Genomic DNA, 13,442 nt, shown 5'->3' with positions numbered 1-13,442 from the left:
TGACAACTGAATTCCTTGTCTCACGTCTTTTGTATTGTGCTTAGCCGTTTTTCTCGATTGGCGTTGTCAACTCGTAGTATTTGGGGAACCTCTTTGAGCAAGATCCTTTTTTCATGCATGGAGATGTAGGTCGGGCAATTACACATGGGCCATGCATCATTAATTCTGAGATGATGTTATAAAGTTCAGGATCTGACACAAGATCAGGTATTTCTGCGCTGATGTATTTGTCAATGTCCTCAGCGGTCGTTATTTTGTTTAACGGGTCAACCCATAACAATATGTTCCAATGAGGTAGTCCTCTCTGACACTCAATAGTGTACAAATATGTCAAAGGAAGTAGATTTATACATTTAGTAAATGTAACATATACCATAAGGTGTAACATATATTGCTAGGCTTACGACCTGTTGTTACATGTCCAAAGAGTTTACTCGTTTTCAAGATTTTTATTAGTGAGCAAACTTTTATTTGGAAAAGTCATGCAATGATGTTTGGACAATCATGTGCTTTGAATGAAGGATACTGGGACATGTATCTTTCAATCTCCGGCCATTTTACGTTTCACGTAAACGTGATAAAGTACTAGAAATTACTATGCACTCTACATATTGCAAAAGCATTTTGGTAATGTTTGTACATATATCGAGGACCACCCGTAAAAGATGATGGTAAAACTATTCTCTTGCCAATGTCACGGCACTCGGTATCACCTTGCAAAACACCATCTTCAATTCTTTGAAGTAACTATGTTTTGATTAAAGCGTATATAATCAAGTCTACTCTGTTCAATGCAAACATATGTGTCAACTAAGTATTGCTGGAAAAGACGGCCAGCTCTAAGAAGTAAAGTTTATAGGTTCTGTGGATCATGAAGCTGATAGTTATAGAACATGTTCATAATTAACTTCTTGTTCTTAGCTAATCTTCGATGTTCAAAAGCATTTTAAGAGACCGCCCACTCTCGCCATGAATGAATAACAAAGAATATTGCAATGCATATAAAGCGGATGTAACTTGCTTATACATTTAGGATCGCCATCTTTACAACGACTAACGATGTCAAAACCATCAGACATTGGCTCATTGTCATTTACAATAGCCCAAATACAATTGTCAAACGGCTTGTCATAAGACAATACTCAAGTCCCAATCGATATCAAACACGTACTAAACCAATAACTCTCATTTATATTAATCAGAAAATCTAACTCAAAAAACTTATTACAATCTCTCAAACCCTAACTCGGTTTGACTTAGATGAACCCTAACTCTGGTTACATCATGTTCACCATATATAATGTCTAACCATAACTTGGTTTATATAGACTAACCTAACTTGCTAGGCAAGACATTACTAAATATAATATAACCCTAACTGCAACTCCTAAACCTATTACATATTAATGAATCCCATAGGCCCAATAAGTCAAACCCGGTCACCTACACATGACAGGCCTAATATGTTGGACATTATGTCCAACAAATACATTATGACAATCGTATAAACGTATATAGAAGTTGGCACTCTCATTAGACTGCATAAGATCCTTGGCAGTATGGAAACGTTTTACTAGTTCGTTTGATTGTTCAAGTTCTTTCAAAAGAATAGACAATCTCGGTATTAAGTTGCGGGTGATAATTAACACCAAAAACATTTAACCTGTTCGAAATCTCATTATCAGTATCGTAAACATACATCTCCAAAAAGCGAGGTCTTTGATTCATGGGTGGGCATAAAGATCCAATCCAATGATGCACATGTCCTTCAATCTTAAAGAGGCATGCGCCTGAGCCTTGGTAAATGGTGTCAGCAACCTTTGCTCCAAAAGAGATCATAGAAAACATAGAGTTATATGCGCGTATGTTTTCTAGGAAGTCAGACCATGTAAACAACTCGACAATAGTTGGACTGTATGTCCTTACAAATGGCAGCTTAATGGTACCATCCTTTACAAAATTTTATATATCTTGGATAACAATTAGCGAAGGCGGCAATACACCGTTCTTCATACCAGAAAAAGGCATTTCAGAACTCGGAAACAACCGCATTCTCCCGCTATCGATGTAAAGAGACTTGTAAGACGTAGATGCGTGAAACATTGCAGACCGACGAGTAGAGAAGGTGCCATTGAAACTGTCATTATTGTCAGATGCAGATGTTACCGACCTTAATGAATAGTTTATGGCTCTTCGACTTTTTCTCGACATGGACGTTTGGCAAATAGTTATTGTTCGTCATAGAGGGAAGTAACAAATAAGTATGAGCGCAATACAGAAAAAAATAAAACAGATTATGTCACACCCCAGACCATGGCCTAGGCGTGTGACTCCTATGTTGGTACCACATTTGTAAATAAATCAGAGTTACGGTTAATTAGTGGAAGACTTATAAACATGTGGATTTAAATTGTAAATATTTACATACAAGAGACGGGATTTAAAAGTTTCCCGTTTAATGTTTAAAAGATTACTTGTTTAAGTTTTACAAAACCACCATTCATTTTAATAATAAGTTAAACAAAAAGATCCGAGCCATCGGATATCTTGAGCACTTCGTTTCTCCAAGCGCTAACCTTGTTTACCTGCAAAATGTAAGAAAATACGTCAGCAACGAATGCTGGTGAATATGCTGATGCTAAAAATATTTACTTTACTTAATCACCCCTCGAGACTACGTAGGCCTTGGCCCAACATGGCTTAGGAATAATCAAGTTAAAACCATACAATTCATAAACTCAAGTCTCTATACTCGGTTCCCCAGCAAACACCGCAGCGTTCGACTAGTTGAGTGCCTATACGTATACACAAGGTCATACTCCCCGCAGGCGAGCGTAATTGTGACCAGGTGTGATGTGCCCACCACATATATAAGGATTCAGACAAACGTACACGATAGCCTGAGGCAGTATTTATACCCTTGTTTATAAATGTTTTAGAGACACTTAGTCTCATTTAGAGTTTTTCATATAACACGTTGACTCGTTTGAAAACAAGTTTGTAAAATTGGGGCGTATTCACCTTTTGATTTGGATCAGCTTCAAACACCGTACGAGGGTCTTTCTTGTTGTTATCTCGCACCAATATTACGAGTATAACCAATTGTTACTCGGATATAAAATCCGGCTTAAGACATTTAGTCTTATTTTATAAACTTTACCTTGATGAACCTTTAGTTCAAAATCTCTTTTACTTTAAAACCTTTAGTTTAAAAGTCATTTTATAAACTTTTAGTTTATTTATAAAACCCTACGTTTCTTCTTCTCTAAGAAACGTATTCTTTTCTTTTTATTATTATTTAAGAATAGTTATTTATTCCTTAAATAAAATTTATAACAAAGAATACATATATACTTACAAACATATATACATATTTATAAATATTCATAATTTCTTCTTTTATTCTTTCTTTGTTATATATTCTTTTTTATTTATCGAGGTATCGAGTATAACCGCGACTTAAAGTTTAAGCCTTTATAATATTTTATTATTATTTTATTCGGGCATTATGCCTACCTTTGTTCGGCTTACAAACCCTAATAACTTGAGCAACACTCCAACGCCACTTTGCATTCTTTTATCTTCTTGATCAAACTTCCTTTCTTGACACGCTTTCCTTGGCACGCCATGTGACATCTGCCCTGATCCGACCCGACCCAGGTACCCGTTTCTCTGACCCGATCTCTCTTTTATTATTTAATATTTATACTTATATTTTACTTTTAATAATAATATATATTTTCCTTCCCGCCTCTTTCTCTCTTTTCCTTTCCGCCGTCCCGTCCCTCTCCTTCTCTCTTTCCGCCTTCTTTTCCCTCTTGTCGCCGTCCCGCCCTTAAGCCTTGTCTCCCTCTTTGCTTGTCCCTTGGTTCTTCCCGCCTAAGGTTGTCTGCAGCTCCACGCGCCAGACTCCTTACATGGAAGCCTGCGTGAAGACATCTTGTTCCTGCGATGCGTGAAGAGAACTCTTCTCGCAGCGCGCTAAGAATGCATGTTCTTCCCGCGATGCGCTTAGAATTCTTGCTCTTCACGCAGCACGCTAAGGATGTGATTCTTCCCGCAGTGCGCTAAGGATTGTTGTGCCAGCCTTCGCGCTCGCGCACTCAGCCTTCTCGCGCTTAACCCTTGTATCTTCTGTTTAAATCTAGCCGTTTGCTTTTGTGTTGTCTTATCTGTTGTGCTGTTGACCTAACCTATCTAATGTCTGAATAGTTACTTTCGGCGCAGCATGCGTACCAACCCCCATTGGTTGGTAGAAAAAGTGACTGACATTATCTTTTGAGATCTGCTTTTGCCATGCTTGACCAGTACCTTTATCTGACCCGCCCATGCCTGTTACTGTTTTCCTGACAGCTTTATCTTGCCCCCTGCAGCTGCCATATCTTTTGATATCTTTACTTTTCAGAACTTTTTACCGTTGATATCTTTTCTTTTACTTTTTGAGATCTTTTCCCCTTTTTCTAGGGTTTGTGTCTCCTAGGGTTTTCCTATAAATAATAATAATATTTTCATAACACATCACACACAAACACTTAATCTCTCCTGTTCTCTTGCCCCTTGCTCTCTCTGCCGTCTTCCTCTCTGCCTCCGTCTTCCTCCTTGTTCTTCCTGCTTTTCCGGTAATATATATTATAATTTACTTATTAATTATGCTAACTTATAATCAAGGCTTAAAACAAATCATTAAAACAATAATCTTTAATTATAGGTTAACCTTGCTTGTTTAAAAGTTGGTTCTTGCTTTATCTATCACCGCATCGTTTATCATGTGAGTAATCTCGTACCTAATCCCTTTTTGCTTTTAATGTTTTGGGATGTTCATGTGTTCATACAAACTTAGAGTCTTAAACTTGTTTATGAACTTTAGTCGCGCAGTATCCCATGTGTTGAGGATGTAGACTTGGCTGTTTATTTGTATGTGTGGATCATTAACCGTCTTGTCGGTCTATTCCGCAGTTCGCATGGTACCACTAGATGAACACGGGAGAACATTCGTTTATGATTTTCTCTTTTGTTTACACATGCACAGTTAGTCTTGTTTGTGAGCTCAATTGTGAGCACTGGCAGTCTTGTCTCTTAGAGTTGGTCCCGATCAGATTACACCCTTGTTGAAAACCAGACATACACATGTTGCGCGCAGATTTATTGTTATCTATGTATTGTATTAAACTTGATTTCTCACCAACACGCAAGTGTTTGACGTTTATTTTAACACATGTTCAGGTTTGCAGTAGCTGTTTTGGAGCTTGTGGACACATAGGACGTTTTTACTTTTGGACCTAGATTAAAATGTATCAAGACAAGTTAATGTTGTTTGAATGTTATAATTTAAAATATATTGATTTATGTTTGATTTATGTTCTTTATTTACCCCGCTGCGCGTGCGTGATAAATGTGTATTAATAAATATTGACACCAATAGTGTCACGAGTAATGAAACAATATGTGGCGCCCCGATGTATAATCCGCCTTTGGTCGGGGTGTTACAGATTGGTATCAGAGCTCGTTGACTTTAGGATAGGTGGTTAGACGTAACGGCCTAGAATACCTAAGAGTCCCTTCTCGCGCATGAGAGAAATCTCATGTTTGCGCGCTTATTGTTAATTACTCGTTATTTATGAATATGCTCGCACTTGCGCAGTATATGATTTTATGTTCTATTTCGCGATATTTCGATTTTTGTTGAATTTCGATTTTTATTGATTTTTCTTACATATTCGTTTGTTGGGATTGAAAATCCGAAAAGTCATGGTGATACATGAATAGTTGATTTTCAATTTCCATTTACGATTATGTTCTGAGGTTGGAGACTTGAAAAGTCATGGTGATACATGAATTGTCAACCTCCAATACTCATTTTCTTGTATATTTTATATTGAAGATTGGAAAGTCATGGTGATACATGAATCGTCAATCTCCAATACTCGTTTACTCGTATATTTTAAATTGGGAATTCGGAAAGTCATGGTGATACATGAATTGTCGATTTCTGATTCGAATTTGTTACCTTTATTAAGTCTGCATTTAGGGTCATTTAATCTACTTTAACTTTTGATAGCATCTAACTCCGTGAAACCAAGCTTTATAAGATTAAAACTTTGCGATAAAAACCAAGATATTAACTAAAATTAAAATTTTTATAGAATGCCTCCGCTATCTCGCCGATTTCAGAGAAGAGAAGCCTCGCGCATGCGTAGACAGCAACGTTCCCAGGAAATGGCCGCCGCAATAGCCCAAGCTTTGAGCCAAAACAATACCTCGAGTTATAACATCAAGTCCTTTAACGCGGGTAACCCTCCAAAGTTCACAGGTCTTGAAGGAGCCACCGTGATGCTCCAATGGCTCGAAAAGATTGAAAACACTTTCCTCCATACCCAATGCCCCTCAGAAAGACGAACCCTATATGCTTCCAGTGTCCTGGAATCCAGAGCGCTTACATGGTGGAATGGAGTAGCTCATGCGCGTGGCGCAGAGGCTGCTTCTAGCATGACATGGGAGGAATTCAAGGAAATTCTTACGCGAGAATTCTGCCCTCCCAACGAAGTAAAGCGCCTGGAGGAAGAATTTTGGAACCTGAAGCAATACAGTGGAGAAGCGCGCGAGTACGCGACGCGCTTCCATGAACTAAGCCTGCTTGTCCCTCACCTTGTTACCCCTTCACGCCGAGCCATCGAGAAATTCCTTGGGGGTCTCCCCATGGAAATTCAAGATTCTGTATGGGCCAGAAACCCAGTTACCCTCTCTGACGCCATCGAGTTGGCCGCTGTGCTTAGCGACAACCATGTCAGAGCAGGAACCCTGTTCCTGCGGGGAACTGAGAAGACCAAAACCACCAAAACTGTCCCTGAACCCGCAGAAACCAAACCAGAACCCTCAAACCGTAACAACCTCAAGCGCAGGCGCAAGGCCTATGCGCTTACCAACCCGCCCATTGTCCAGCAACCCGCATACCAACCCCCAGTTTACGCGCCTAACCCTCTGTCAGCCTACCCAACTTCCCCTGTAGTTCACAACTATGCCCTAACCAATCCAGCACTCCCTGCCCCGCCTCCTAAGAAACCTTACACAGGAAACCATCCCTTTTGCCCAACCTGTAGATTTCACCACCCAACCCAAACCCCGTGTCGACTTTGTAACCGATGTGGCCGTACTGGTCACACTGCTGAAAACTGTAGAGTCCTTCTCGCCAATCCAATTGCGCCAACACCACCAGTCTACCCGCAGAACCCACAACCAACCTACCAAAACCCACGACCCAGATCGTGCTTTAACTGCGGTGATCCCAGTCATTTCCGGAACGCGTGCCCGAGACTGCAAGTGCAAATCACACAAGCGAATCCGGTGAACCAGATTTCAAACCAAGTGACGCGTGGACGAGCTTTTAACATAACCGCGCACCAAGCGCAAGCGAATAATGACGTAGTTAATGGTACATTTTTACTTAACGGATTTTATGCTTCGGTACTTTTTGATACTGGCGCCGATCGAAGCTTTATCTCTCGCGCCTTCGAGCAGAAGCTTGCGCGACCGCGCAACGATTTAAAAGAAGATTTTTCAGTTGAATTGGCTAATGGTGAAATTATTTTAATTAACTCAGTGATTAAAGATTGTACGCTTAATCTTAACGAAAACGATTTTCTGATCGACCTCATCCCTATGCCTCTTGGAAGCTTTGATGTTATCATTGGTATGGACTGGCTTACGCAGAATCGCGCCGAAGTTATTTGCGCCAAGAAGTTGATACGCATACCTCGAGAAAATGGTGATCTTCATATCTACGGCGAGAAACCCTCCAGTGGTCTTAAACTTATGTCTTGCGCCGAAGCCCAAAGGCTCATGCGGAAGAAGTGTATTGCATTTCTAGCCCATGTGGTTAAACCTGTTGAAGAGAAGAAGCTTCGCGATATCCCTGTTGTGCGTGATTTCCCTGAAGTTTTTCCTGATGATCTTCCTGGTATCCCTCCCGCTCGTGAAGTCGAGTTCCGTATTGATCTTGTCCCTGGTGCTTCCCCCGTAGCTAAATCTCCTTACCGTCTTGCACCCGCTGAGATGCAAGAATTGGCCAGCCAACTTCAAGAGTTGACTGCTAAAGGATTCATTCGCCCTAGCTCTTCGCCCTGGGGTGCTCCGGTGTTGTTCGTTAAAAAGAAAGATGGATCGTTTCGCATGTGCATTGATTACCGCGAGTTGAACAAACTCACCATTAAAAACCGGTATCCCTTACCGCGTATTGACGACCTCTTTGATCAACTCCAAGGTGCCTCTTGTTTCTCGAAGATTGATCTCCGCTCTGGCTATCACCAGTTGCGCATCCGCGATGAAGATGTTCCGAAGACTGCTTTTCGAACTCGTTATGGCCATTTTGAATTCTTGGTCATGTCCTTCGGTCTAACCAACGCACCCGCCGTTTTCATGGATCTAATGAATCGGGTGTGTAGGCCTTTCTTGGATAAATTCGTGATCGTGTTTATCGATGATGTTCTGGTGTATTCTAAGACCAAGGCCGAGCATGAGCAACATCTTCGGTTGGTGTTGCAGAAGCTTCGAACCGAGCAGCTCTATGCTAAGCTTTCCAAGTGTGAATTTTGGTCTGATGAAGTACAGTTTCTTGGTCATGTTGTAAACAAGATGGGTATTCATGTCGACCCATCCAAGATTGAAGCAATCAAGAACTGGATTACGCCATCCTCTCCTTCTGAGATCCGTTCCTTTCTGGGCTTAGCTGGTTATTACCGGCGTTTCATTTCGAACTTCTCAAAGATCGCTTTGCCTTTAACAGCTCTTACGCACAAAGGTAAACCATATATTTGGGGCTCGAAGCAAGAAGAAGCCTTTCTAACGCTCAAGCGTTTGTTGTGTGAAGCTCCTGTTCTTGCGCTACCTGAGGGTAATGATGATTTTGTCGTGTATTGCGATGCATCCAACCAAGGTCTCGGTTGTGTTCTTATGCAACGAGGCAAGGTTATCGCTTACGCATCAAGGCAACTCAAGGTTCATGAAAGGAATTATACAACTCACGACCTCGAGCTTGGTGCAGTTGTTTTTGCCTTGAAGATCTGGAGACACTACCTTTATGGTACTAAGTGTATCCTTTACACTGACCATAAAAGCCTTCAGCATATCTTTGATCAAAAGGAACTTAACATGAGGCAACGCCGATGGAACGAACTCATCAGCGATTACGATTGTGAGATCCGGTATCATCCTGGTAAGGCTAATGTGGTAGCCGATGCGCTCAGCCGAAAACCCTGCCAACTTAACTGTATCTTGCCGCGCACCCAGCTTCACTTCGCGCCGATTCAAAGCAACCTTGAATCGCGTATTCGTGACGCGCAGCGCGCATCCATCGGTAACGGTAACCTTCGCGCCGAGTTAGCGTGTGGCGCGGAAGCACACTTTGTCCCTAATCTGAGTGGAATTCTCTGCTATCTCAGTCGCATCTGGATCCCTTGTGATGAGAATCTTCGCGCTGATATCCTGAGTGAAGCGCACAAATCTCGGTATTCTATTCATCCTGGCGCTGATAAGATGTACAAGGATTTGCGCATTACTTATTGGTGGCCCGGTATGAAAAAGGATATTGCTGTGTTCGTAGCTAAATGCCTGACTTGTTCTAAAGTGAAAGCTGAACACCAACGCCCATCTGGTTTGCTCGAACAACCAGAAATTCCTACGTGGAAATGGGAAGGTATAGCGATGGACTTTATTACCAAGTTACCTTTGACAGCAAGCAAACATGATAGCATTTGGGTAATAGTGGATCGATTGACTAAATCTGCTCACTTTCTGCCCATTCGTGAAAACTACCGTGTTGAGCAACTCGCGCAGCTTTATGTCAAGGAAATTGTCTGCCGCCATGGTACTCCTTTGAGCATCATATCCGATCGCGATGGCCGTTTTATATCTCGCTTTTGGAAATCTCTCCAATCTGCGCTAGGAACTCGCTTGGACATGAGTACGGCATATCATCCTCAGACTGACGGTCAGTCTGAGCGAACTATTCAAACTCTTGAGGATATGCTCCGATCTTGTGTTCTTGATTTTGGAGGTAATTGGGATTCACACCTGCCTTTGATCGAGTTTTCTTATAACAACAGCTATCATTCCAGTATCGGTATGGCCCCATTTGAAGCACTTTACGGTCGTAAATGCCGCTCCCCGATTTGTTGGAGCGAAGTGGGTGAAGCTCAAATCACAGGACCCGAACTTGTTCAAGAGACAACCGATAAAATCGCCAAGATCCGTGATCATCTGCTGACTGCCAGAAGCCGACAGAAGAGTTACGCAGATCGTAGGCGAAAGCCTCTCGAATTTCAAGTTGGTGATCTTGTTCTCCTCAAAGTGTCGCCCTGGAAAGGTGTTGTCCGCTTTGGGAAGAAAGGTAAGCTTGCTCCTCGATATGTTGGACCATTCAAGATTCTCGCGCGTGTGGGAAAAGTTGCCTACAGACTTGACCTGCCGCCCGCGCTCAGTAATGTGCATCCAACGTTCCATGTATCCAATCTCAAGAAGTGTTTAGCTGACGAGAACCTTCACATTCCACTTGATGAAGTTCAAATTGATGAAACTATGCATTTCGTTGAGAAGCCTGTTGAGATTATGGATCGCGAGGTTAAGCAAACCAAGCGCAGTCGTATCCCTATCGTGAAAGTTCGCTGGGAGTCCAAGCGCGGAGCCGAGTTTACATGGGAAAGGGAAGATCAAATGAAGATCAAGTACCCGCACCTGTTCTCTGCGCAACCTACTTCGAGATAAATTTCGGGACGAAATTTCTTAAAGTAGGGGAGACTGTGACATCTGCCCTGATCCGACCCGACCCGACCCAGGTACCCGTTTCTCTGACCCGATCTCTCTTTTATTATTTAATATTTATACTTATATTTTACTTTTAATAATAATATATATTTTCCTTCCCGCCTCTTTCTCTCTTTTCCTTTCCGCCGTCCCGTCCCTCTCCTTCTCTCTTTCCGCCTTCTTTTCCCTCTTGTCGCCGTCCCGCCCTTAAGCCTTGTCTCCCTCTTTGCTTGTCCCTTGGTTCTTCCCGCCTAAGGTTGTCTGCAGCTCCACGCGCCAGACTCCTTACATGGAAGCCTGCGTGAAGACATCTTGTTCCTGCGATGCGTGAAGAGAACTCTTCTCGCAGCGCGCTAAGAATGCATGTTCTTCCCGCGATGCGCTTAGAATTCTTGCTCTTCACGCAGCACGCTAAGGATGTGATTCTTCCCGCAGTGCGCTAAGGATTGTTGTGCCAGCCTTCGCGCTCGCGCACTCAGCCTTCTCGCGCTTAACCCTTGTATCTTCTGTTTAAATCTAGCCGTTTGCTTTTGTGTTGTCTTATCTGTTGTGCTGTTGACCTAACCTATCTAATGTCTGAATAGTTACTTTCGGCGCAGCATGCGTACCAACCCCCATTGGTTGGTAGAAAAAGTGACTGACATTATCTTTTGAGATCTGCTTTTGCCATGCTTGACCAGTACCTTTATCTGACCCGCCCATGCCTGTTACTGTTTTCCTGACAGCTTTATCTTGCCCCCTGCAGCTGCCATATCTTTTGATATCTTTACTTTTCAGAACTTTTTACCGTTGATATCTTTTCTTTTACTTTTTGAGATCTTTTCCCCTTTTTCTAGGGTTTGTGTCTCCTAGGGTTTTCCTATAAATAATAATAATATTTTCATAACACATCACACACAAACACTTAATCTCTCCTGTTCTCTTGCCCCTTGCTCTCTCTGCCGTCTTCCTCTCTGCCTCCGTCTTCCTCCTTGTTCTTCCTGCTTTTCCGGTAATATATATTATAATTTACTTATTAATTATGCTAACTTATAATCAAGGCTTAAAACAAATCATTAAAACAATAATCTTTAATTATAGGTTAACCTTGCTTGTTTAAAAGTTGGTTCTTGCTTTATCTATCACCGCATCGTTTATCATGTGAGTAATCTCGTACCTAATCCCTTTTTGCTTTTAATGTTTTGGGATGTTCATGTGTTCATACAAACTTAGAGTCTTAAACTTGTTTATGAACTTTAGTCGCGCAGTATCCCATGTGTTGAGGATGTAGACTTGGCTGTTTATTTGTATGTGTGGATCATTAACCGTCTTGTCGGTCTATTCCGCAGTTCGCATGGTACCACTAGATGAACACGGGAGAACATTCGTTTATGATTTTCTCTTTTGTTTACACATGCACAGTTAGTCTTGTTTGTGAGCTCAATTGTGAGCACTGGCAGTCTTGTCTCTTAGAGTTGGTCCCGATCAGATTACACCCTTGTTGAAAACCAGACATACACATGTTGCGCGCAGATTTATTGTTATCTATGTATTGTATTAAACTTGATTTCTCACCAACACGCAAGTGTTTGACGTTTATTTTAACACATGTTCAGGTTTGCAGTAGCTGTTTTGGAGCTTGTGGACACATAGGACGTTTTTACTTTTGGACCTAGATTAAAATGTATCAAGACAAGTTAATGTTGTTTGAATGTTATAATTTAAAATATATTGATTTATGTTTGATTTATGTTCTTTATTTACCCCGCTGCGCGTGCGTGATAAATGTGTATTAATAAATATTGACACCAATAGTGTCACGAGTAATGAAACAATATGTGGCGCCCCGATGTATAATCCGCCTTTGGTCGGGGTGTTACACGCCAAACAATGAATCACCAAAGCTTTCACCAATCGTCGACATGATTTCCAAAACTAATCGCCATGGTGTCGGGGAACAACAAACTCCTTCTTGGTTGGTAAGTTGGTGGAAGGTGGTATCACAATCGAGGAAATGAACACGGAAATCAAGGTAATGATCGAGAATTGGCACGAACTTCGAGGCAGATCGATAATATAACACTTGGGACTTAGAGAGATGTTAGAGAGAGAGTGGAATGTGTTGATTTGGTGTGCAAGAATGAAATCCCGAGCTTGCTATTTATAGACAAAATCTGGAAGCCCATCGCGATACGCGATGGCCTCCTGGTCACCCGTCACGTATCACGACGTAGGTCACGCCAGTTACCATATAGGTCTGCCACGTGTCGCCACGTGGCAGACGGTGTGCCACATGTTGACACGTGGCGGACGACGTGCCACGTGTCGGGACACGTGGCAGATGGTGTGCCACGTGTGGATACGTGGCAGAACTTGTGCCAGAGGTGTCAGGCCACGTCATCGCGATACGCGATGACGTAGCTTCCACGACGATCGCGTTTCGTCGTTGACCCTCTTCTAGAAGGTTTGACTAAGCCCTTCGCGATACGCGATGGGCTTGTCCTTTGTCCCGTCGCGTATCCCTATAGGACAGAAAATAAGAATTTTTATTTTAAGCCCTAAGGTTTAGAATTTTGACATTTTTGATCCTTTGACTTTGAAAACTTGACATTATTGACTCGAAATTTTTGTAATGTTACGGATTATGACTAAGGTTAACAACAGTATTC

Source organism: Bidens hawaiensis, unplaced genomic scaffold (assembly GCF_021521415.1).
Source record: "Bidens hawaiensis isolate Kalapana, Puna unplaced genomic scaffold, B.hawaiensis_p1.1 tig00027752_1, whole genome shotgun sequence".
Classification (NCBI taxonomy): domain Eukaryota; kingdom Viridiplantae; phylum Streptophyta; class Magnoliopsida; order Asterales; family Asteraceae; genus Bidens; species Bidens hawaiensis.
Note: the sequence above shows the minus strand (reverse complement) of the source record.